Raw genomic sequence first — 23,683 nt, forward strand, 5'->3', positions numbered from 1 at the left:
TCTGATGCAGTGCTGGAGGCTGAGTGAAGGAGGCAGAAAGTACAAAAACTCCATGGGCAGGATTTTTCAGATGGCAGAGTTTCCCAACGTTCTACCCAGCGAGTCGGTGGGGAATGCGTCCACGCCCATATCGGCTGCTCCTCAGCTATTTAATGTTCAGCGAGGTTTAATTGGCTAAAGGCAAAACTTCCGACCCCATCTGGTGACTGCTACCAGCCAACTGGATGGCCGGCATCTCTGTAATCCCAGCTGTGCGGTGGTCACTGCTGGAACTGCAGCCAGTCCCCAATGAAGAGGAGCTAATGGAGACTAGACTGAGGGTAAATCCAGGATATTGGTGAGGGCTGTCTGGCAGACCCAGTGAGGGGAGTGCGGAGGTTGGGGGACCTGGTTTGAAAGACCGGGAGGGGGGTGTGGGGACATCATTAAAGGTAGGTATGGGGGTTCAATCTTGTGGGAGGTGTGGGTCGCTTCCTATGAGCGCAGGGGACCCTAAAGGAGGGTAACCCTCCCACCTTGCTGACATCAGCCCATGCAGCTAAAGATACTGGGCTATCCACTTTGTGTGGGCCTCCTCCCTACCACAGTAAAACATTGGTGGGGGCAGGATGAGGCCCTATAGAGGCCATTAATTGGTCAGGCAAGGGCCTCAATAGGCCCAAGAGCAGTCAGGCCACACAACGCCTCCTATAAAATGGGAGACAGGTCAGGGGTAGGTAAGTAGACAGCAGGCAGGCCACTTGCTGCATTTTGCAAGCCCCCTCCCCATCGTAGGGACTGTAAAATTCTGACCCATGTTCCTGCAGTGGTTCAGGAGGCCCTGAAGGCACATCCTGAGAAGGGAGTGGGAGCAGTTGGCATTTAGGTCAATCCTGCAGTCAGGCCCTGAGCACATGGCAGTAGCGCCAGAAAAAGTCCAATGACCTCACACAGTGGTAAAGGTCAGTAAATGCATCTTCACCAGACTCCTCTTGCCTACTGATCTACCAACATCACACACTGTTCAATACGCCACAGCCCCACCATTCACTCATCAGCAGGATTAATGCGTAATATTCAAATACTTCGCCTCACACACGAGCCAATGCTGCCAGTCTCACATCAACCTTTTACTTCAACACATTGTGGCATGTAATGTGAGATACAGCATCACTCTCTTCAGGTACCTTGCCCTAACATGATGTTGGTGACATGAACTTCCAGATTGGACCACGGTTAAGCTTGGCAAGGCACTGCAGTGGTTCACCTTTGTTTTATGGTCACCAGGAGACTGGCCCACTCTTAGCAACTGCCATAGACATATTGGAAGGATTTACAGCTTGATAATCAAAGTGTTTGGCTGCGTTATGAATGGCCATCAAGTCCTGGAATGGGACTTGAACCCAGAGTTTCTGGTTCAGGGATAGGTTCCCACAAGACCCACAGATATGGTATCACTCTTATCTTTTCTAAATCATAAATGCTTCTAAGATGCTGAATAAATGGGGTACGGGAGCAAAGGGACTTGGTTGTATATCTGCACAAGTCATTGGATGGCCAGCAGCTCTATAGTCCCAGCAAGTCATTGAAGGTGGAAGGACAGATTGAGAGAGCGGTTAATAAAGCATACAGTAGCCTAGGCTTTATTAATAGGGGTATAGAGTACATGAGCAAGGAGGTTATGTTGAACTTTTATAAAACACTGGTTTGTCTTCAACTAGAGTATCATGTCCAATTCTGGGTGCCACACTTTAGGAAAGATATGAAGGCATTAGAGAGAGTGCAGAAACGATTCACAAGAATGGTTCCAGGGATAAGGAACTTCAGCTGCATAGATAGATTGGAGAAGTGGAGATTATTTTCCTTGGAGAAGAAAAGGTTGAGAGAGATTTGATAGAATTATTCAAAATCATGAGGGGTCTGGACATAGTAGATCGGGAGAAATTGTTCCCTTTGGTGGTAATATCGAGAACGAGAGGGCACAGGTTTAAGGTAATTTGCAAAAGAAGCAATGGAGACAGGAGAAGAAGCTTTGTCATGCAGTGAGTGGTTAAGGTCCAGAATGTGCTTCCTGAGAGTGTGGTGGAGGCAGGTTCAATTTGAGGCTTTCAAGAGCGAACTGGCTAACTACCTGAAAAAAGGAAGAATGAGCAGGGGTTACGGGGAACAGATGGGGGAAAGAGCACTTGGTGCATTGTTCATTCAGAGAGCCAGCTCAGACACAGAGGGCCAAATGGCCTCCTTCCATGCTGTAACAAATCTGCGATGTCATCAGCAAAATGTTAATGTCGCACAGTGAAGATCAGAAAATCATTGTGAGGAATTATTTTCTGCAAGCTGTGTTCCCAAGATATCTTCATAAATGAAATGAGGAAATTATCCCCAATGACTTTTTCTTTTCCAAAGCTTTCATTACTTTTCGTGGATATAAATAGATGAGAGCTTTAGAATTATTTGATCAACGTTGGAAATTAATTATAACTACGTTTGTAGTGTGCTCCAAAATATTACGTATTTTCCCAGCACTGCGACTCACAGTTGTTTTCTTTAAGTATAATTAGGAATGACAGTTAATTAAGAAAAAGAATCAAGAAAAAATGTGCTTACATTTGAGCAAACTATGAACAACACAATCATTATTATGTGTTTTATAGATAATTGAATGTTTCAACACCCAAACACAGGTAGTTAGATTTTGTTACAATCGTGGCAGTGATAATCATGTTAACTTAATTGCTTTGCGATACAACAAGTTAAGCTTCTTATCATACACGAGCCATTTCTCTCCAGTCCTTTTTATTGGCAGCAAAGCATTTCCATTCCATTGTTACCGACTGGGTCAGGCAAAGCTGTGCCACCAATGGGCAGAAACATGTTGGTTGACTCTTCAGCCTTTGGACCAGCATGCTTAGTGTGTCACCTTGAAGCACATAAGCCATCAAAGTCAAGCAAGCAAGTTATATCACTGTATAAAAATGACACAGCAAAATGTCCCAAGTCACAGAAGGAGGGCATTATCAATAAACGCTTGGCACTGAGTTGCAGAAGGAGGTATCAGAACAGATGACCAAAAGTCAAAGGGACAGGTGTTTAAGGAGCATTTTATGGGGGCAGAGCGAGATAGAGAGATTTAGTGAGGGCCTTGACACTGAAAGCAAGGGCCAATGGTGAAACGTTTGCACTCAGGGATACCAGAACTGGAGCAGCACAGAGATCTCAAAGATTTGAAGGACTGGAAGAATTTTTCAGTGCTATGGGGAGAGGTGAGGATTAGGATTTTAAAATTGAGGGGTTTTCGAACCAGGAACCAGTGTAGGTTAGTGAGCACAGGGGCAATAGCTGACAGAGCTTGGGACTAATTAAAATTCAGCTAGCTTCTATAACAGGTGAGCAACCTGGTCCACCAGCCCATGGCCATGGCAGTAAAGATTAAACTTTCACCCCTTGCGCCTGCCTAAAATTTCTTTGACTTCACAAACCGCTTATTTTCATCACAATCTGTGACTGTGTCTATAATATGAACACTTAGCATTGAAAATAGAGATGGAATCAATTTTAGTGGAAGCTTGTTATGTAAACAGGTCCAGGTGACAGTGTAATTGCAAGTTGTGGCCACGAGGTGGTGCAATAACTGCACACTATCTCAGGACCCTGTATCCTCAAACAACTGAGCAACACCAAATTTCAAAACTTTGACAGAATGAGAGTTTCTAATTTCTTGTTTAAAAAAGTTAGGAAATAAATCTGAGAGTTTCAGGGGGCTCTGCCTGTCTTCCGGTGATTTATTTTTTCAAGTTGCAGACACTGTCGAAGTCCAAGCTTAGACCTAAATTAAAATGGTTGTATGAGTAATTTAGGTTTGACTGTGCCAATTCTCCCATTAATTATCTTATTTCTAAAGTTGAAGTAATTAACAATAAGTTAAAATAAGTTAATGGTGAATATATTCTAAACTGTGAATACTGAAATAATAATGAATGAAAGCCAGTGAGAAATTTCAGCATTAACATGAATAGCATAAAAAGATATTTTTAAAGATAGTAATAATGCTAATTAGTACTAATGTTGGTAAAACTTTAATAATATTAGAGAGGTGTTACAATGCCACTATATAAAATATGAAACTATCTACAAGGCACAAGGTAGGAGCGTGATTAATACTGTCCACTTTCTTAGGTGAGTGTAGCTCCAACAACACTCAAGAAGCTTGAGGGACTTAAGTACAAAGCATCCCACTTGATTGGCACCCCATCCATCACCTCAAATATTCACCTCCCTTGACCACTGGCACACAGTGGCAGCAGTGTGCACCAACTATATGATGCACTGCGTAAACTGCCAAGGCCCCTTCACCAGCACCTCCCAAACCCACGATACCTTTACCACCTAGAAGGATAAGGGCAACCGGTGCATGGGAACACCATCACCTGCAAGTTTCCCTCCAAACTGGACACCACCTCTAGAAATATATTTTCATTCCTTTTATGGTCGTTGGATCAAAATTTTGGAACTCTTATCCTGACCCCCCCACCCCCACCCCACCCCACCCCTGCCCCACCATGCTGACAGCGCTGTGGGATATGCTCATCACACGGGCTGCAATGATTCAAGAAAGTGGCTCAGCGCTGTCTTCTCAATGACACTTGGGGATGGCCAATAAATGTTGTCCTTACCAGAAACAATGACATCTCGTGAATGAAAAGAAAAATTGAGATACTCAGTTGGATCATTCCTTCAAGGGAAAAGAATATAATTTTTCTATGGTTTCCTCAATTTATTAATCTCATTAAAATCATCGTTCTGTCTTGCGTCAGACCTGATTCCGTTTACAGCATGAAAAACAGTTTTCAAAATTTTCCTCACAACATTGTTTCTTTTGTAGTTTGGTCTCCTTTGCTCCACAAATATTGCTTCAGGAGGACCAATGAACTGATGAAGATTACAACAATAACAAAATTACCTGGAAAAACTCAGCAGGTCTGGCAGCATTCGGCGGAGAAGAAAAGAGTTGACGTTTCGAGTCCTCATGACCCTTCAACAGAACTGAATGAATTTAAGGAGAGGGGTGAAATATAAGCTGGTTTAAGGAGTGGTGGGGGGAGAGAAGTGGGGGGGGTGGTGTGGTTGTAGGGACAAGCAACCTACAACCACACCACCCCCCACTTCTCTCCCCCACCACCACCCCCCACCCCCCCACCAACCTTAAACCAGCTTATATTTCACCCGTCTCCTTAGATTCACTCAGTTCTGTTGAAGGGTCATGAGGACTCGAAACGTCAACTCTCTTCCTCTCCGCCAATGCTGCCAGACCTGCTGAGTTTTTCCAGGTAATTTTGTTTTTGTTTTGGATTTCCAGCATCTGCAGTTTTTTGTTTTTAAGATTACAACCATGTCACAAACTTGTAAACCCATTTCTGTATCAACATGGTGTTGTTACACTTGGTGCGTATAGGAAATCTTCCCTCGATGAAAGTAATGGGCTGGCGATTGTGCCAGTTCTTCCAGCCAGAGTAAGAGAAGTGGACTTTATTGCCTAAGCCTTAACATCAGCCACTGAAACTGATAACAGAATTAGGAAGGGAAAGACTGAGAGAGATTATTGGTTAAGCCTTTTTGAAGTGCTCGAAGTCACCACTTCTGTGAAAACATATTTTAAAATATATATATTGTGCCAGAAATATTGAGAACTCTGAGACTGCTTTTAGATGTTCCATGATAGGATATCCAACTCCAAAATATTTTCCACCAAAGCAGCCTTTTTAAAGTAAACAAACAAACAAGTAGAAGTACAAAAGCAATACCGTGGACGCTGGAGATCTGAAATTAAAAACAATAAGTGCTGGAAACGCTCAGCAAGTCGGGCAGCGTTGGTGGAGAGAAACGGAGTTAATGGACGGAATTTTCCAGCCTCCTTGCAACAGGTCCCCCCTGCGGTGGGGCTGGCGTTCCATCGGAATCTCCATTCTCATTGGTGGAACTGAAAGATCCTGCCTCCTGAGGGGCTGGAAAATTCTGCCAATGTCTCAGGTGGAGATGACTATTCTGGTGAAAGGTCACCTCGACCTGAAACACTAACTCTGTTTTTTCTCTCCATAGACGCTTCTGAGTATTTTCAACCTTTGCTGTTTAATATAACAAGTGGAAGTATAGGATATTTATTTTGGGATGTGGTGAAAGTTGTTATCTCCCCAGTTGCATGAAAGTATGTTGTTTCAAGATGGTGACCGTTCACAAGTTTACAGTAAGCGGAACAAGAGAGAAATCAATGTCCATTACTGTATATATTATATTTAATGTGACAAAGGCATATTATGTTATGGACTAACATAACCTGACTTCTCGGATTCAGAGAAAGCTGGTGGCCCTGGACTTGATCAATGAGGTGCATTTTAATGTGCATCTTAAAGAACGAGAAGAGCATGAGGAACAGGAGTAGCCTATGTAGTCCCTGGCACATGCTCTGCCATTCAATTAGATCATGGCTGATCTGCACCTCAGCTCTGTTTATCTGCTTTAGCTCCATACCCCTTGATACCTCTATCCTACAAAAACCCACCAATCTCAGTTTTCAAAGAGCTAATTTTACTCCAGGAACCTTTTGGAAGAAATACAGTTCTAGATACCAACTACGCAAGTTCTAAATTTTGACTAGGGATCTTCTCTGTGCTGGAGATATTAGGGAGATTAAACATTGCTATCATTAGCACTAAACCGACAGCAACCTTTTCCAAACTGTTGCTCCCATAAATTCTTCCAAAGGTGCTTTTCTGAGATCCTTTTGCACTATTTCCTTTTATTTTTTCATTCTCATAATTATGAAATTTATAGATATGTACTCCAGAATGACAACGCGCACCTTCTGTTGGCTGCAGAACTGTAGAGAGTTTCTTGATATCTTGCTAAAAGTTAAATGCCCCTACATTTCCACCCCCCCCCCTCCCCAGACAGATCATCATTTGGTCAGTAAATATTCTGGCAACCTGCCAGTGGAGAAATTGGGTTTGAAAGGTGAAGTTTAATAATAGTTTGCAAGCCACCTGAGATAATCCGCTGATTCTTCACCAAGACATTTGGCCACATTTATACTCCCTGGTTGAGCATAGTGATCCTCTGTTTGGCGATGTTTCTGCTAGCTTCCCTTCCTTGTCCAACACTTTCCAATCTGGGACTTCTTCCAAAGAATATGTTTAAACTGATATTTCCAAAAGTTTGGAAACTTAACTGCAGAAGAGTAGGTTTTAGTAATTCAGGTTTCCAGTCTACAAAGTCACTAATATTTATTTAGTCAGTCTGATTTGAACTTTCTCCCAAAAATAAGTCAGAAGAAAGCTTAGACCTATGAACAGCTACAGCAACACTTCATGAATTGTTAACAAACTCAATGGCATAATGAAACCTTTAACCTGCACTTTCTATTTAACTCATCTTGTAAAAGGGGTTATCTATTTTCCATGAAAAATATTGAGCTTAACTGTGTTAATTTTGACAACTACATGATATATAATGTAGAGTTATGTGCCAACAGAGTTTGAAGTTATAGCTTAATGTGTTTATGTTACATCTGCTTGTTCTGTAAAAACCGTATTAAAGGGAAATACGTGCCTGCCCATCACATGTGGGATGTAAATAAGTGCAGCATACAGCATTGTGGATTTCACGATTCCATGAAGAAAAAGCTCTTAGTAGCTGATAGTGACATCTCCTGCTAAGCAAACCAGCAATGGTGAACAGGAAGCACGCAGATCCTATCTATTGTCTGTCATGAGTCAGTCAACCTCAGCTGAGGCAGTAGAGATGCTATAATTGACCGCAGGGTCTGTAGACCTTAGCCACAGTTCACAACACAATTGCTATTCAATGCTCTGTTGGACAGTATGAAAGTAATTTTAACTTTGGATGAATTCAATGGGAAGGAAAAGTGGGAGAGATGCAAAACAGGAAGCTGATCTGATATCGCTTGAAGTCAACATTACCATGTGTTCATGGTTGGAATAAAATACTTTCATGAGAGTCCATGTCCAGCTTCTCACTTGAATAAAAGCTACTTGGTTGGCAGTGCCTCTGGAAAGGCAATGAAGAGCATCTTCAAGGGAGAAGAAAAGAAAATTGAAAGGCATCCTGGCAAAAAAAAACACAGCGATGGCTTGAGGAATGAGTTTGGACATTGCTGACTGGAATCAAGCCCATTACTCCAGAGCTATTATGTATTCTCACAATACCACATGAGCCAGGCAAAGCCACTTGGCGCGTAAGTTTTGTTTAAAAACATCTACAAAGCTAGAAGTCGCTTGCATGTCATATCAAACACATTCTACTCTCTTTTCTGATAAATTCCACAATCTGCCAAGGTTAAAGTATAATTGTTTTAATATGGCAGCCTGGAATCCTACAGAGGATTCTGTTTCATCTATATCATCTGGAGAAGTGTTAAAAGGAATAGGCAAAACACACAAAGCGTAAGCGTATAATTTGCACGTTGAAGCAAGTTCAAGTTAATACTATATTTGCAAATAAAGCTCATTAATCCTGTGATTTACTTTATAATGGGTGCCATGTTTCTATGCCTTATAACTGCCATTAACCCTCTACTACCAGCTAAGTTCCATTGGTTTGGCACCATGCCCATTGAAAATGTATCACTCCAAACCTGAGTTTCAGAAAATTTTGTAATAAATAGGAATGTAAAATGCTAGAAACACTCAGCAGGTCAGGCAGCATCTGTGGCGAGATTAAGAGAGTTAACATTTCAGATTCCCAGCTTTCGCATTATCTTGATTTAGTAACAGAGTTAGGGTTTCAGTTTTATCTCCACAGAGGCTGTCCGACTTGCTGCGTGTTTCCGGCACTTTTTCCTCAATTTACATATGCAATATCTGCTGCAATTTGCTTGCCTGCAACTTCATTTTCAGTTAATAATTAAACTGTGATGTAAGATGGGCCATCTATAATTTATTTGAAAGCGTACAAAACTCAAAGAACTGAGGGCAAATATTGATTAAATTAGAATAGCGAAAGAGGTCATAAAGACCAAGAAGAGAAACAAATACAGAAGTACCGATGTGCTAACATTCTCCATTTCATTCCAGTCTGTTCAGTTTTTCCTTCTAGCCTGTGAAACCTATTTTTCACTTCACTCACGCTTTAACTCTTCCCTTTTCCATCAGGCTCTTTCAGACTATATATGCTTCCAGCTATACCGGTGTGTTTAATCACTACTCCATGCCTTCATTCTCTCACCTTTCATCACTATTCCCAACCAGGACTAGAACAGACCTTCCATATTTAACGTGCCATTGGCTGCAAGTGGACTTTGCATAAATGAAGTCCAAAATAAACTGAACATTCTTTGTGGAATCTATTATCAATCCATTGTCAAGCAACACCCACCATTTAACACCCAATGTGTTGAGATTATGACCACCATTCACTGAACCCCTCCTCTACCCACCAAAAGACATTCCCAGTTCTTAGCACACATTTTCAAAGCAAACAAGACCTCATCAGAACAAAGTTTTATGTATTGTGCAACAAAATCTATTGATATAGGAATGAGAGCTCTATCCAAGCCAGATTTAAAGATTTAATACAGATAAACACATTTGAAAGTCAGACACTTATCCAGATTGTGCCTGACAGACACAAATAAACTGCTCTATTCCAAATCTGTGGAAAGTGCAATGTATTGTTCCATAGCATTAGATAAAGATGAAGACCTCACAGGATTTTAATTCATTCTGGAGGTGCTTCAAAAGGATTGTTCTCAAGTCCAAATATATAGAGTCACACATTATTTGAACTTGTCAACTTCTAAACTCTTTTCTTCTGACACCTCACTCAGTCTAGTTTCCATGAATGTGTGGGTTATCCAAGTTTCAAACAGCAAATGCAGCCTTAAAAGGGAAAATGTGCTATAGGAAGTATATAATATAACCAGCCAATCGTATACTTTCTCATGGCAGGGCAACTACAGATTGGCTTCTAAACCAGTAGGAAGTTAAAATCAATGGATGAAGATGATTCTTCCCCCCTATGTGATGTCACCCTAGTGACATGTGGGAAAGGAACTCAAATGGTGAACATCAGTTGGGGCAGGGAATTCACATTTTTAAAACTGTAATGATATTCAAGAATGATTTAAAAAAAAAACACTTTTACAAAACAATACTTGCCCTGGACTTTCCTTCCTCATTAAGAGTGGTACAAATGATTTTATTTTTCTGTGTTAGCCTTGCATTAAAAAGCAGGAGCAAACAGGGTCTTGCCATGTGTGGATGTCCAACTGTCGCATAGTTCACTGATGATATTGGATTATTTTCATAGCATTAAAAACCTTCTTCATAAAAATACATCATTAAAGTATATCAAACATCTGCCTTTGATTGCATTTCTTTCTATCCACGTAAGTTGAAAACAATTTGAGAGCAATTTTAAAACCAGAAACGCCTTTGTCCCACTTTAAACTGATTTTTCTCTGTTAGGTATTCGAAGTGTATCCCATTACAGTTCTTTCTTATGTTTTTGGGTTCTTTGGATTAATTTTGGCTTGGGGTAATTAAGAGATGCGGCCAAACAGTTCACTGAGGGTCAATGTCCTTGTCAGCCTTCAGGTGGGAAATTTTGTAAGTATATTTTCTCACCTAGTAGGTCTGGCTTGTTGAGGGAAATATTGGAATTCACAATGGGAACTTGCTTCTTAGGTAACAACATATGAAAGAATCAGGGAAGCATATTGTCCTGATAAACAAGATCTTTCAGCAAATCGTTATCTTCCTGCCTTGTGAGAAGGCAACACTTGTCTAAGTTTCTGGTTAAACACTCCAAACTAGTATTTGAATATTGTTTTAAAACAAAAAGCTATCAAAGTTAGTGCGAAACCTCAAGGCTCTAAGATTGGTATCTGTTAAGAATCTGATCTTTAAGGGTGTAACTATGTAACACCCAAGAAACAAATTAGATTGCTCTGTAGGCATGTGATATCCCCTTGGTTACCTGAATTAAATGAACAAAATCTCATTTAGCTAATAATGTTGTTCATGAGCTAGCTGCGTGACTTCGAAATGAAAGCAGGGTTGGCAGTTCCAAAACGTGACATTGTTTAGTGTACATTTATCTGGGGACAATTCTATTCTCCTAGGTTAAATCAAACCCAATTTCAAATAACTGAAAGCAAAATACTGTGGATGCTGGAAATCTGAAACAAAAAAACAGAAAATGCTGGAAAAACTCAGCAGGTCTGGCAGCATCTGTGGAGAGGGAAACAGAGTTACTGTTTCGCGACTGGATGACTCTTCTCCAGAGCTAAAAAGAAGCAGAAATATGATGGATTTTATACTGTTTAGGAGGGATGTGGTTGGAACAAGATAGAATGTCAGAGTTAGGTGACAGCTAAGGAGAGGTTGACAAAGATGTCATGGGCACAAGGCAAAGGGAGTGTTAATGGTTGTGGTAAAGAGTAAAGAAGTTGCTGACAGTGGCATAAAGGTAAGATAGCAGAAAGTGTTTATAGCAGAACAAGAGTCAGCACTCTGTGAAAGCAAAGCATAAAAACAAATCTTTCACTGTCATTGTAATCTCAGGATCCCAGTTATTTTTAAAATATTCTTTTATTCATTCACAGGATGTGGGCTTCACTGGCTGGGCCAACATTTATTGCTCATCCCTAGTTGCCCTTGAGAAGGTGGTGGTGAACTGCCTTCTTGAACCACTGCAGTCCATGTGGTGTAGGTACACCCTCTGTGCTGTTAGGAAGGGAGCTTCAGGATTTTGACCCAGTGACAGTGAAGGAACGGCGATATATTTCCAAGTCAGGATGGTGAGGAACTTGTTTGTGGGGGGGGGGGGGGGGGGGGGGGGGGGGGTGTAATGGCCTCCAGGTGGTGGTGTTCCCACTGCCCTTGTCCTTCTAGGTGGCAGTGGTTGTGGGTTTGGAAGGTGCTGTTGAAGGAGCCTTGGTGAATTCCTGCAGGGCATCTTGTAGATGGTACACACTGTTGCTACTGTGCGTTGGTGGTGGAGAGAGTGAATGTTTGTGGATGTGGTGCCAATCAAGCAGGCTGCTTCATCCTGGACAGTGTCCAGCCTCTTCAATGTTGTGGGAGCTGCACTCATCCAGGCAAGTGGGGAGTATTCCATCACACTCTTGACTTGTGCCTCGTAGATGGTGGACGTCTACGGCTTTGGGGAGTCAGGAGGTGAGTTAATCATCACACTATTCCTAGCCCCTGACCTGCTCTTGTAGCCACAGTATTTTACTGGCTAGTCCAGTTCAGTTTCTGGTCAATGGTAACCCCTAGGATGTTGATAGTGGGGAATTAAATGATGGTAATGTCATTGAACATCAAGGGGCAATAGTTAGATTCTCTCTTATTGGAGATGATCATTGCCTGGTACTTGTGTGGTGCGAATGTTACTTGCCACCTGTCAGCCCAAGCCTGGATATTGTCCAGGTCTTGTTGCATCTGGACATGGACAGCTTCAGTATCTGAGGAGTCACGAATGGTGCTGAACATTGTGCAATCATTAGCGAACATGCCCACTTCTGACCTTATGATGGAAGGAAGGTCATTGATGAAGCAGCTGAAGATGGTTGGGCCGAGGACACCACCCTGAGGAACTCCTGCAGTGATGTCCTGGAGCTGAGATGTCTGACCTCCAACAGCCACAACCATCTTCATTTGTGCTAGGTATGACTCCAACCGGTGGAGAGTTTTCCCCCTGATTCCCACTGACTCCAGTTTTGCTAGGGCTCCTTGATGCCACACTAGGTCAAATGTGGCCCTGATGTCAAGGGCAGTCACTCTCACCTCACCTCTGGAGTTCAGCTCTTTTGTCCATGTTTGAACCAAGGCTCTAAGGAGGTCAGGAGCTGAGTGTCCCTGGTGGAACCCAAACTGGGCATCAGTGAGCAGCTTATTGCTAAGCATACACTGCTTGATAGCACTGTTGATGACCCCTTCCATTACCTTCCCGATGATCGAGAGTAGACTGATGTGGCGGTAATTGGCCAGTTGGATTTGTCCTGCTTTTTGTGGACAAGACATACCTGGGCAATTTTCCACATAGCCGGGTAGATGCCAGTGTTGTAGCTGTGCTGGAACAGCTTGACTAGGGGTGCAGCAAGTTGTGGAGCACGAGTCCTCAGTACTATTGCTGGAATATTGTCAGGGCCCATAGCCTTTGCAGCTGTTTTTTGATATCATATGAAGTGAGTCGAATTGGCTGAAGACTGGCATCTGTGATGCTGGGGACCACTGGAGGAGGCCAAGATGGATCATCCACTCAGCACTTCTAGCTGAAGATTTTTGCAAATGCTTCACCTTTTCTTTTGCACTGATGTACTGGGCTCCTCCATCATTGAGGGTGGGGATATTTGTGGAGCCTCCTTCTCCAGTGAGTTGTTTAATTGTCCACCACCATTCAAGACTGGATGTGGCAGGACTGCAGAGCTTAGATCTGATTCGTTGGTTGTGGGATCGCTTAGTTCTGTCCATCACTTGCTGCTTATGCTGTTTGGCACACAAGTAGTTCTGTGTTATAGCTTCATCAGGTTGACACCTCATTTTTAGGTATGCCTCGTGCTGCTCATGGCATGCCCTCCTGCACTCTTCATTGAACCAGGGTTGATCCTCTGGCTTGATGGTAATGGTACAGTGGTTAATATGCCGGGCCATGAGGTTACAGATTGTGTTCGAGTACAATTCTGCTGCTGCTGATGGCCCACAGTGCCTCATGGTTACCCAGTCTTGAGTAGCTAGATCTGTTCGAAATCTATCTCATTTAGCACTGGGGTGTTGGCACACAATGTGAAGGTAGGACTTCATCTCCACAATGACTGTGTGGTGGTCACTCCTACTGATACTGGACACATGCATCTGTGGCAGGCAGGTTGGTGAAGATGAGGTCAAGTGTGTTTTTCTCTCTTGTTGGTTCCCTCAGCACCTGCTGCAGACCCAGTCTAGAAGCTTTGTCATTTAGGACTCAGCCAGCTTGGTCAGTAGTGGTGCTACTGACGGACATTGAAGTCCCCCCTACCTAGAGTACATTCTCGTGCTTCCTCCAAGTGAAGTTCAAAATGGAGGAGCACTGATTCAGCAGGTGAGGGTGGGCAGTATGTGGTAAACAGCAGGAGGTTTCCTTGCCCATATTTGACCTGATGCCATGAGAGAAGATGTTGAGGACTTCCAGGGCAACTCCCTACCAACTGTATACCACTTTGCTGCCACCTTTGCTGGGCTTGTCCTGCCAGTGTGACAGGACATATCCAGGGATGGTGATGGTGGGGGTCTGGGACATTATCTGTAAGGTATGATTCCATGAGGATGACTTTGTCAGGCTTGTGAGACAGCTCTCCAAATTTTGGCACTAGCCCCCAGATGTTAGTCAGGAGGACTTTGCATGGTCAACAGGGTTGCGATTGTCGTTGTCATTTCAATCCGTCCCAGTTTTTGGCTTTGTAGCAGTTTGTTACAACTGAGTTGTTTGCTAGGCCATTTCACATTGGCTGTTGGTCTGAGTCAGGTAAGGAATATATATATTCCATAAAGGAATATTAGTGAACCAGATGGATTTTTACAACAATCATTTCATGGTCACCATTAGACTTTTACTTCCAGATTTTTATTGAATTCACATTCTACCATCTGCCATGGCAGGATTTGAACCCAGGTCCCCACAGCATTGCCCTGGATCTCTGGATTACTAGTCCAATACCACTACACCATCGCCTCCTCCTCTGACATACGTAGTGTTGCTGCCATGTAGGTAGGCTGCTTCTAGACTGTTCTCTCTAGACTGTTCTCTCAGTCTATTACCATGTGACTCTATACATCATACCATGGCGCTGCTCTTTTTCAGTCCCAAATTAATCCTTGCACTGCTGAGCACCTTTATATTACAATGGCATGCAGGCACAGTTAGCATCATACAACAGTCTGTGCAAGTTTTCATTACATGAAGTTTCAGGTGTATGGAAGGTTCATAAATCTGTCTGCAGAAAACAAACGGCTACAGCATGGAATCATAGGAGTATAGATTTGGTCCATCATGCACGTGCTATCTGCTTTAATCACATTTCCTTATATCTTTAATATTTTTCTTTTTCAAATGCTGGCCTCATTTTCTCTTAAATGTCATGACTGCCTCAGCTTCAATAGCTAATTGTGATAATGGATTCATACTCTAATAAAACCCTGTGTTAAAAAGGTCTTCCAGCTTTCCACTTCATGTTCTTCATATTACTCCTATACTTCTGTCCCTTTGCTACTGATTCACCAGCTGGTGAGAACTGTTCTTTACCTTTTGAAAACTTATATAATTTTGAACAGTTTACTCAACCTGTGGTCGAGGCAAGAAAGCCTGATGTATTCAATTGTCTCATTGTTCATTTTTTTCTCTTCCCTATTATCATGCAAGGTCACCGCTATTGCAGTTTTTCCAAGGCTTGAATACACTTTCTGCAATGCCTAGTATTGCAACCACAACCACCCCAACTGTGTCTTGCATCGATTCAGCACCACCTTGCTGATTTTGTATTCAACGCCTCTGTATATGAACTCGAGAATCCCAATTTCACTTTCCACAGTTCTTTTCCTTGCAATTCTGCTTCTGAGGATGCGAGTGAAAAATATAGGAGAACATCCCAGTGCAAATCAGAACCAGCGATCACCATCATCCAATTAGTGACAATTAGACACATAACATAGTGGTTAATATGTTTAAAATTCTAGTCACGGATGTTGGCTCTTTTTTTGATCCATTGTCTTCTTAAGTACACCAGACAATAATCAGGCATCAGAGGGTAATAGAAACGTTGCTTTTGATCTTTATGAGAGTTTTTTGATATGAAAAATATGCAGATTCTTTACTTAAGACCAGCACCTTGTAACAAACAGGTGGGTCCCTTCTAACTCCAAATAATTCTCCTTTCATCTTTCAAAGTTGCAGATGAAGTATTATTTTTATAACGGTAAAGAATTGTAATGGGAGTTGCTGACTAAAATGCTGATTAATCTGTAACAAGCAAGCTCAAGTGGAATTTACAAAACAAATCTCCCTACAAGAGGCACATTTGTAGGTTGCAAAAATTGAATTGTCGGTGGCATTCAGAGCCAGTGTTGTACTTAATAGATCAAATATTCAATTTCTAGCTGAAAAATCATGTTGCAGTATCAAATATGATTGTCTGTTCCAGCTAGCATATTATCGGATGACATTTTGTTGAACCCTATGGAAGGAACAAATCTGGTAAATAGCAAATGTCAACAGCTTTAATGCTTGCGTCTTCTGCCAGGGTCTCATTGTTTGCTTGTGTCAGCTGATCTAAACAAACAATTTTTTTGTTAGTTGGCTTCCAGCTGGACTGGCAGACAAATCAAAAGAGGACAGATCAATCACAACTTGAAAAGAGCCAAACTGAACAGTCTCTGGTAAAGTGCTTAACGTGATAGATGGGGCAATTTATTTTCGATACATGGGAATGAGCCCAAAGTTCAGACGCAGAAGCCTTTGCTTAGGCAAACATCATTGTTATTTCTTGTTAAAATGCATAGCCAAACTGAGCAGGGTTTCCTGGCCTTTGGCTTGGAAATCAATATTTTAGGGTGAGTCTCTAAGAACTTAAAGCCATTACCATTTAAATTCATTAACCTGCATACCCAGCCTGTTTTGCACTCCATCCATGAGAACTAATGATGTGATGTTTGGCCTGCAGATGTGTTTTCATAGTTAAGGAAATTAAAATATTCATACCATTCCTTCCAGTCATCCAGTGGAGATCTCATCACAATTCGAATACATTGCCATTGCAATTCTTGCAAAGGGAACTGTGGAAAGCCTCCATTCCACCAGGGTTCAATGCCCTCTTTGGTATTGCATCAGATTTCCACAAATACTGCATGCCACCCGTGGAATAAAGCGGCAGGACAGTCATCTTCCACAAGCTGGCTGGCTGTCCTAATGTGCAAGAGTGTATCAATGGGATTCCTGGTGGGGTAGGTGAGGTGGGGTGTAATTCCGTGGGGTCCCAAGCAAATCCAGCGTTACGTTTAATCCTCTCAATTATATTGATGTAGGGGCCCAAAACCAAACCTTTTATGGGATCCCTGCTAGGTAACCGTTGCTCTTGATAATCAATGGTCTTGATAAAGTCGCATCGCACTGCCCCTCATAATCGTTGAGTCTGCTAAGCACTATTCCTGGTAATCGCTACATCTGATAATCAATGATCCTGATAAACATTAGCCCTGAAGGCTCCAATCAAGGACCCTGTCACATTATCAATAAGTTTGCCTCTTTCTAACTCTGTTTGCCACTTTTTAACTCTGTTTGCCTCTTTTTAACTCTGTTTGCCTCTTTTTAACTCTGTTTGCCTCTTTTTAACTCTGTTTGCCTCTTTTTAACTCTGTTTGCCTCTGTTTAACTCTGTTTGCCTCTGTTTAACTCTGTTTGCCTCTGTTTGCCTCTGTTTGCCTCTGTTTAAATCTGTTTGCCTCTGTTTGGGCCCCTACATCAATAAAATTGAGAGGATTAAACGTAACACTGGATCTGCTTGGGACCCCACGGAATTACACCCCACCTCACCTACCCCACCAGGAATCACATTGATACTCTCTTACACATTAAGACAGCCAGCCAGCTTGTGGAAGATGACTGTCCTGCCGCTTTATTCCACGGGTGGCATGCAGTATTTGTGGAAATCTGATGCAATACCAAAGAGGGATCAATAAGAAACTTGTAAATTGTTTATGATGTCCAACAATGGATGTACGTTCTGAGCAAAGCTATCATGGCACATTTACCTCCTGTTATTTCGCCACCTGTGACTTACTCCCCAGGAAGGGATAAGCAGGTGGGTAGGTCCAGGCAAGAAGCCCTGAATTGCTGTAATTCAACAAGCTTTTATACTAATATGTTTTCAAGGCCTGCCACTGGCTGAGTCACTCTGGAGTTCCCTGATTCATCATTGCGGCTTGTTGAAATTGCTTTTCCAGGGAAATTTAAGGGCAATTTCACAATGAGAGGATTGTCATGCATGCATAAGTTAATGTATGTCACCAATTGCGCCATTCTGGGAAATTCTGCACTGTTAGCACATGCCAGAGTGTGAAATAAGCAAATATTGGTATGGGAAAATGTTTTATAATTAGTGTCTTCCTTCTATAAGCCCCTCTTTTACTTATTGATGTTATGAAAATTAAAGTTTGAGGCTATCAAGCCAGTAATTAAGCACAGTAAGCACAGGATGTCTGTGAAAATGTTTGTGGAAACTTTTCTCTTTTTAATGCAACAGGTTCTGTTTCATTCATGGGATGTGGGCTTCGCTGGCTGGGCCAGCATTTATTGCCCATCCCTAGTTGCCCTTGAGAAGGTGGTGGTGAGCTGCCTTCTTGAACCACTGCCGCCCATATGGTGTAGGTACAGTCCACAGTGCTGTTAGGAAGGGATGCCATACAAAAGCATTCATAGCTATTGAAAATATAGTACAAGTAACTATTTACAAAATCACTGAAAAAGATCATTATAAAAAAAGATGAACTCAGAAGGACAAAACTAAATTAGTAAATTGTGCTGGCAGATAGTTTTTAAATTTAATGTAGAGAAATGTGAGCTGATACATTTTGGGACAGGAAGAGGATATATACAGTAAACTATAAAAGGAGTTCAGAACAGACAAACTTAGGGATTCATATAAATATATCTTTAACATTGGGACAGCATATTGATAAATCTGTAAAAAAGCTTTTACAGGATCCTTGGTTTTATAAATGGGGGTAATGTGTGCAATAATAAATAACTCATGTTAAAGTTATTATCATTAGTTGGGCCAATGTTATGTGTCCAGTGTTGGTCACCTCACTTTGGAATGTTTTAAGGCCAGAGAGATGGTGCAGAAGAGATTCTCTAAGGCATTCCCAAGCATGAAGAGGCTTTCGTTCTGAGGAGAGTCTCATTGAGCTGAGGCTGTTTTCATTAGAGCAAAGGTTAAGAGGAGAGCTAATAACAATATCGAAAACTGCAAAAGGTTTCGATAAAGTAAGGAAGATTATTTCCAACAGTCAGTAGCAGGAGGGGATAAGTTTAAACCCCTCACCAAAAAAATTAAAGGGAGGGATTAGCAAAGGTTTTTTTGTGCAGAAGGCTGTTGGGACATGGAATGCTCAACCAGGAATAGTGGTTAAAAATAAATACCTCTGAGGTTTTAAAGATGAACTAGAAAAGAGAAGGCTAAGAGGCCATTTGATAGAAGTGTTCAAAATTTTAGGGGCGGGGGAAGGGAAGATGATTAGGTAAAGAGAGAAAACACCATTTCCAATGATCATCAACAAAAGATCAATGTAGAACTAGGATTACTTTTATTAAAATAAAAAGAAACATGAGAAAAGGGTAGATGAATGGAATTAAGGGGATAGCTGTTCAGAGAGCTAGCACAGAAGTAATGTGTTAAATGTCTTTCTTCTGTATGATTCTGTAACTTTTTCTTCCCCATTGTAATTCTTCTTCAATTGCATGTTCCCACACACATATTAGATTGTCAGTAGTGCCAGTGATTTCATACTACTACCAGTTCAATGATACTCTGTAAACCAAACTGAAAACAACTTGCCTTGCTGCATTGGCGACTAGACATAATGCCTGGTATGATGTTGAATCCTGAAGGCTAGGAAAGTCCCAGACTAACTGAAATCTGCAGGAACGGGCAGTAAGAACGCAACAGTTGACTGCCACCCAGCTAGGGAGAGGAGCAGTCAAAAACATTCTTAATTGCTCATCCTTTCCTTTCCAATGAAAATCAAATAGCATTTTGAAAAACCTTCAAACTTTTTAAAATCATCCTTTAGACTTTAGACCATTGCCCAGTTTTACATTGTTTGACATATCTCATTATATATTACATTACATTTTACATTCACAACCATGGTTAGAGGAACCATAGGCGAAAATAACAGTGTCAAAATATTTTTTTTTTCTGGGATCGCTAAGTCCTATGTTCCAAAAGAAAGAAATAATGCCAATCATTAGCAGTTCCAGATTGCCATGTTATAGGTTGAGTGGTGAAATGATGGAAACTGGGTGTAAAGAGAACTGGTCATGCATGCATCCTACCCAAAAATACATTAGCCAACATATCAACAAATAATACAATAAGGAACCTCTCACTAAACTTTTTAATTGTTGTAGGAAATGGTTAGAGGGCACATTTAATTCATAGAAATCTTTATCATGTATTTACAATTATTAATGTAACAAATATATTTATTGATGAGTTCTGTAGAGGTAAAGAATTATTTTGGCTTAGTATTCAGGCTAGCACACATTTCCACTGTGATATGAATTGCTAAAGGCTTTGTTGTCATCACAGTTGAATGAAGGACTACTGTGAACTTTATAATAAAATACAGGTTGTGCAAACTCCTTCATCATGCAATTATGGTCATCACATTAGATGGTTCAAGCTGAGGAGTTGGAATTTTGAGAGCTAAAATGCCCAATACAGAAGCAGATACTTATCCAAAGGACAGGCATCTGCTCTCTGTCTTTAGCACAGGAGCTAATACTTGTAATTATTAGACCCAAAAGCCTTTTATTTCTCAAAGATAGCCATAACTACAGGATCATTTACAAGAGCTATAGCGTACAGCATTTAAATGCAGTGTGTGACCAATTAAAACAGTTTCTCCAAGGTGACTGACATTTTAAAAGTTTTGGCATTTAGTATTACATTTCAGGAGACTAGTTTGTAAAAGAACATTTTGAAACATACTGTAATCCTACATCAGTGTTCCTCATGGCTTTCAACTCAGTGACTGTCCTTAATGTCAATCTAGAAAAGCAGTCATGCATTCAGCTAGATATTGGGGACTATTTAGATATTAGATGTGAGATAAAAATCAGTTGGATTTTCCTAGAATACCATTTAGAAAATGATTCTGTGGTAATCTGAAGCATTCTGGCTTGCATTTTCTTTTTATATTCCCCAAATCCTACAACTTGCTTTTCTTTTAAAGGCAGTCAAGTAATTCTGGTGATGTGACTGTGTGGTTACTGACAGGATGTATTTACCACTCACAGTATTCATCTTTAATCAGATATTAGCATTGTTGGTAAGGCCAGAACTAATTCTTCATCCCTAATTGCCCTTAAGAAGGTGGTGTTGAGCTGCTTTCTTGAACTGCTGCAGTCCATGGGGTGTAGGCACACCCACAGTGCTGTTAAGGGGAGAGTTCCATGATTTTGATCCAGCGACTGTGAAAGAACAGCAATATATTTCCAAGGCAAGATGGTGTTTGACTAGGAGGGGAATTTGCAGGCGGTGGTTTTCCCATGCATCTACCGCCCTTGGCCCTCTAGGTGGTAGAGGTCACGGATTTGGAAGATGCTGTCAAAAGGGGCTTTGCAAGTCACTATAGTGCATTGCTGCCACTGTGCTAGTGGTGGAGGGAGTGAATGTATAATATGAGTGAGCTAATCAAGCAGAATGCTCTGTCCTGATTGTGCCTTGTTTCTTGAATTTTGAAGCTTCACTCATCCAGGCAACTGGATCACACTCCTGATTTGTGCCTTGTAACCAGTGGACAGGCTTTGAGGAGTTAGGAAGTGAGTTACTGGCCACAGGATTCCTAGCCTTTGATCTGCAATTGTAGCCATAGTATTTATATGGTTGGTCCAGTTCAGTTTCTGGTGAATGCCAATGAATGTCAAGGGATGATGGTTAGATTCTCTCCTGTTGGAGACAGTCATTGCCCGGCACTTAATAATGTGGCCTGAATGTTACTTGCCACTCATCAGCCAAGCCTTAATCTTGTCCAGATCTTGCTGCACATGGACATGGACTGCTTCATTATCTGAGGAATCCCAAATCGTACTGAATACTGCAATAATCAGTGAAAATCCCCACTTGTGACCTTAGAATGGTGGGCAGATCATTGATGAAGCAGCTGGAGATGGTTGGGCCTAGAACACTACTACCCTGACCAGCTCCTGCAGTGATGTCTTGAGATGATTGGCCTCCAATAACCACAACCGTTTTTCTTTGTACTAAGTACGACTCCAATCAATGGAGACTTTTCCCCCTTATTCCTATTGACTCCTGTTTTGCCAGGGATCCTTGATGCCAAACTTGGTCAAATGCTGCCTTGATGTCAAGAGCAATCGCTTTTATTCCACTTCTTGATTTCAGTACTTCTATCCATGTTTAAACCATGGCTATAATTAGGAGCTGTGTGGCCCTGGCAGAAACCAAAATGAGCACTGGTGAGGAAGTTATTACTGTGCTAGTGCTGCTTGATAACAGTGTTGATGACACCTTCCATCACTTTACTGATGATCTTGAGTAGACTGATGGGGACTGGATTGGATTCGTCCTGCTTTTTGTGGACAGGACATAGCTGGGCAATTTTCCACAGTGCAGGGTAAATGCCAGTGTTGTAGCTGTACTGGAACAGCTTGGCTAGGGGCATGGCAAGCTCTGGAGCACAAGTCTTCCACACTATTGCTGGGATGTTGTCAGGGCCCATAGCCTTTGCAGTATCCAATGCCTTCAGCATGTGGAGTGAATCAAATTGGCTGAAGGCTGGAATCTGTGATGCTGGGGATCTCAGGAGCAGGGCAAGATGGAAAATCCACTCTGCACTTCTGGCTGAAGATGGTTGCAAATGCTTCAGCCTTATCAATTGCATTGATATAGTGGGCTCCCCCATCATTGAGGATGGGGATATCCATGTAGCCTCCTCCTCCAGTGAGTTGTTTAATTGTCCACCACCATTCACAAATGGATGTGGCAGAACAAGAGAAATTTGGTCTGATCCATTGGTTGTGTGATCGCTTTGCTCTATTTATTGCACGCTGCTTCTGTTGCTTGGCATGGATGTAGTCATGTTTTGTAGCTTCCCCAGGTTGGCACCTCATTTTTAGGTATGCCTGTGCTGCTCCTGGCAAACTCTCCTGCACTCCTCATTGTGAGCCCAGATAACATGTGTTAGATAAGCTTTTAGACATTTTGAAATGTTACAACCTGGCACAGACCTATTCATATACTAAGCCCATTTTCCACAGGAATCACTGGTTAGAAATCACAAGCAGGAACCCTGGGTGACTCTTTCTCTCCTTGTCTCAGCTATACCAATGCCACTGCCAATAATTAATTAACTTAGTACATATAATCGTTTGATAGTACAGGACTTGAGTATTATTCAAAAGAAAGATGTCAAAACTTTTCATCATCAGGAATACCAATATAAAGGGAAAACAACAATTTATACTGTGTGTGAAGAGAGTGTTGATTCATTGGCAAGTGGATTCTGGTCAAGGCATTGCCTTGGAGAATGTACCAGGTGATGGTGACTGACACGTAGCTGCCAAGCATTGTTTGACATTTAAACCAGGCAGCTTGACCCTGATTTGTCAAAGCATTGCCCTGAGCAATGAGTCATCAAATGGCTGTCACTTATTTTGTTTAGCTGAAACAGGCTCGACGTGTACATGTTCCTTCTGCCCGCAAAGCACAAGGCTTTGTTTATTAATATATGCTTCCAACTCTTGTTGTAAAAAACCCATCCGGTTCATTAATTGGAAGGAAACCTGCCATCCTTACCTGGCCTGGCCTATGTGTGACTCCAGACCCACAGTAATGTAGTTGACTCTTAACTGACTTCTGAAATGGCCTACCAAGCCACTTAGTCAAGGGCAATTAGGGATGGGCAACAAATGC

This window comes from Carcharodon carcharias, chromosome 22 (assembly GCF_017639515.1).
Source record: "Carcharodon carcharias isolate sCarCar2 chromosome 22, sCarCar2.pri, whole genome shotgun sequence".
In the NCBI taxonomy this organism is placed as follows: domain Eukaryota; kingdom Metazoa; phylum Chordata; class Chondrichthyes; order Lamniformes; family Lamnidae; genus Carcharodon; species Carcharodon carcharias.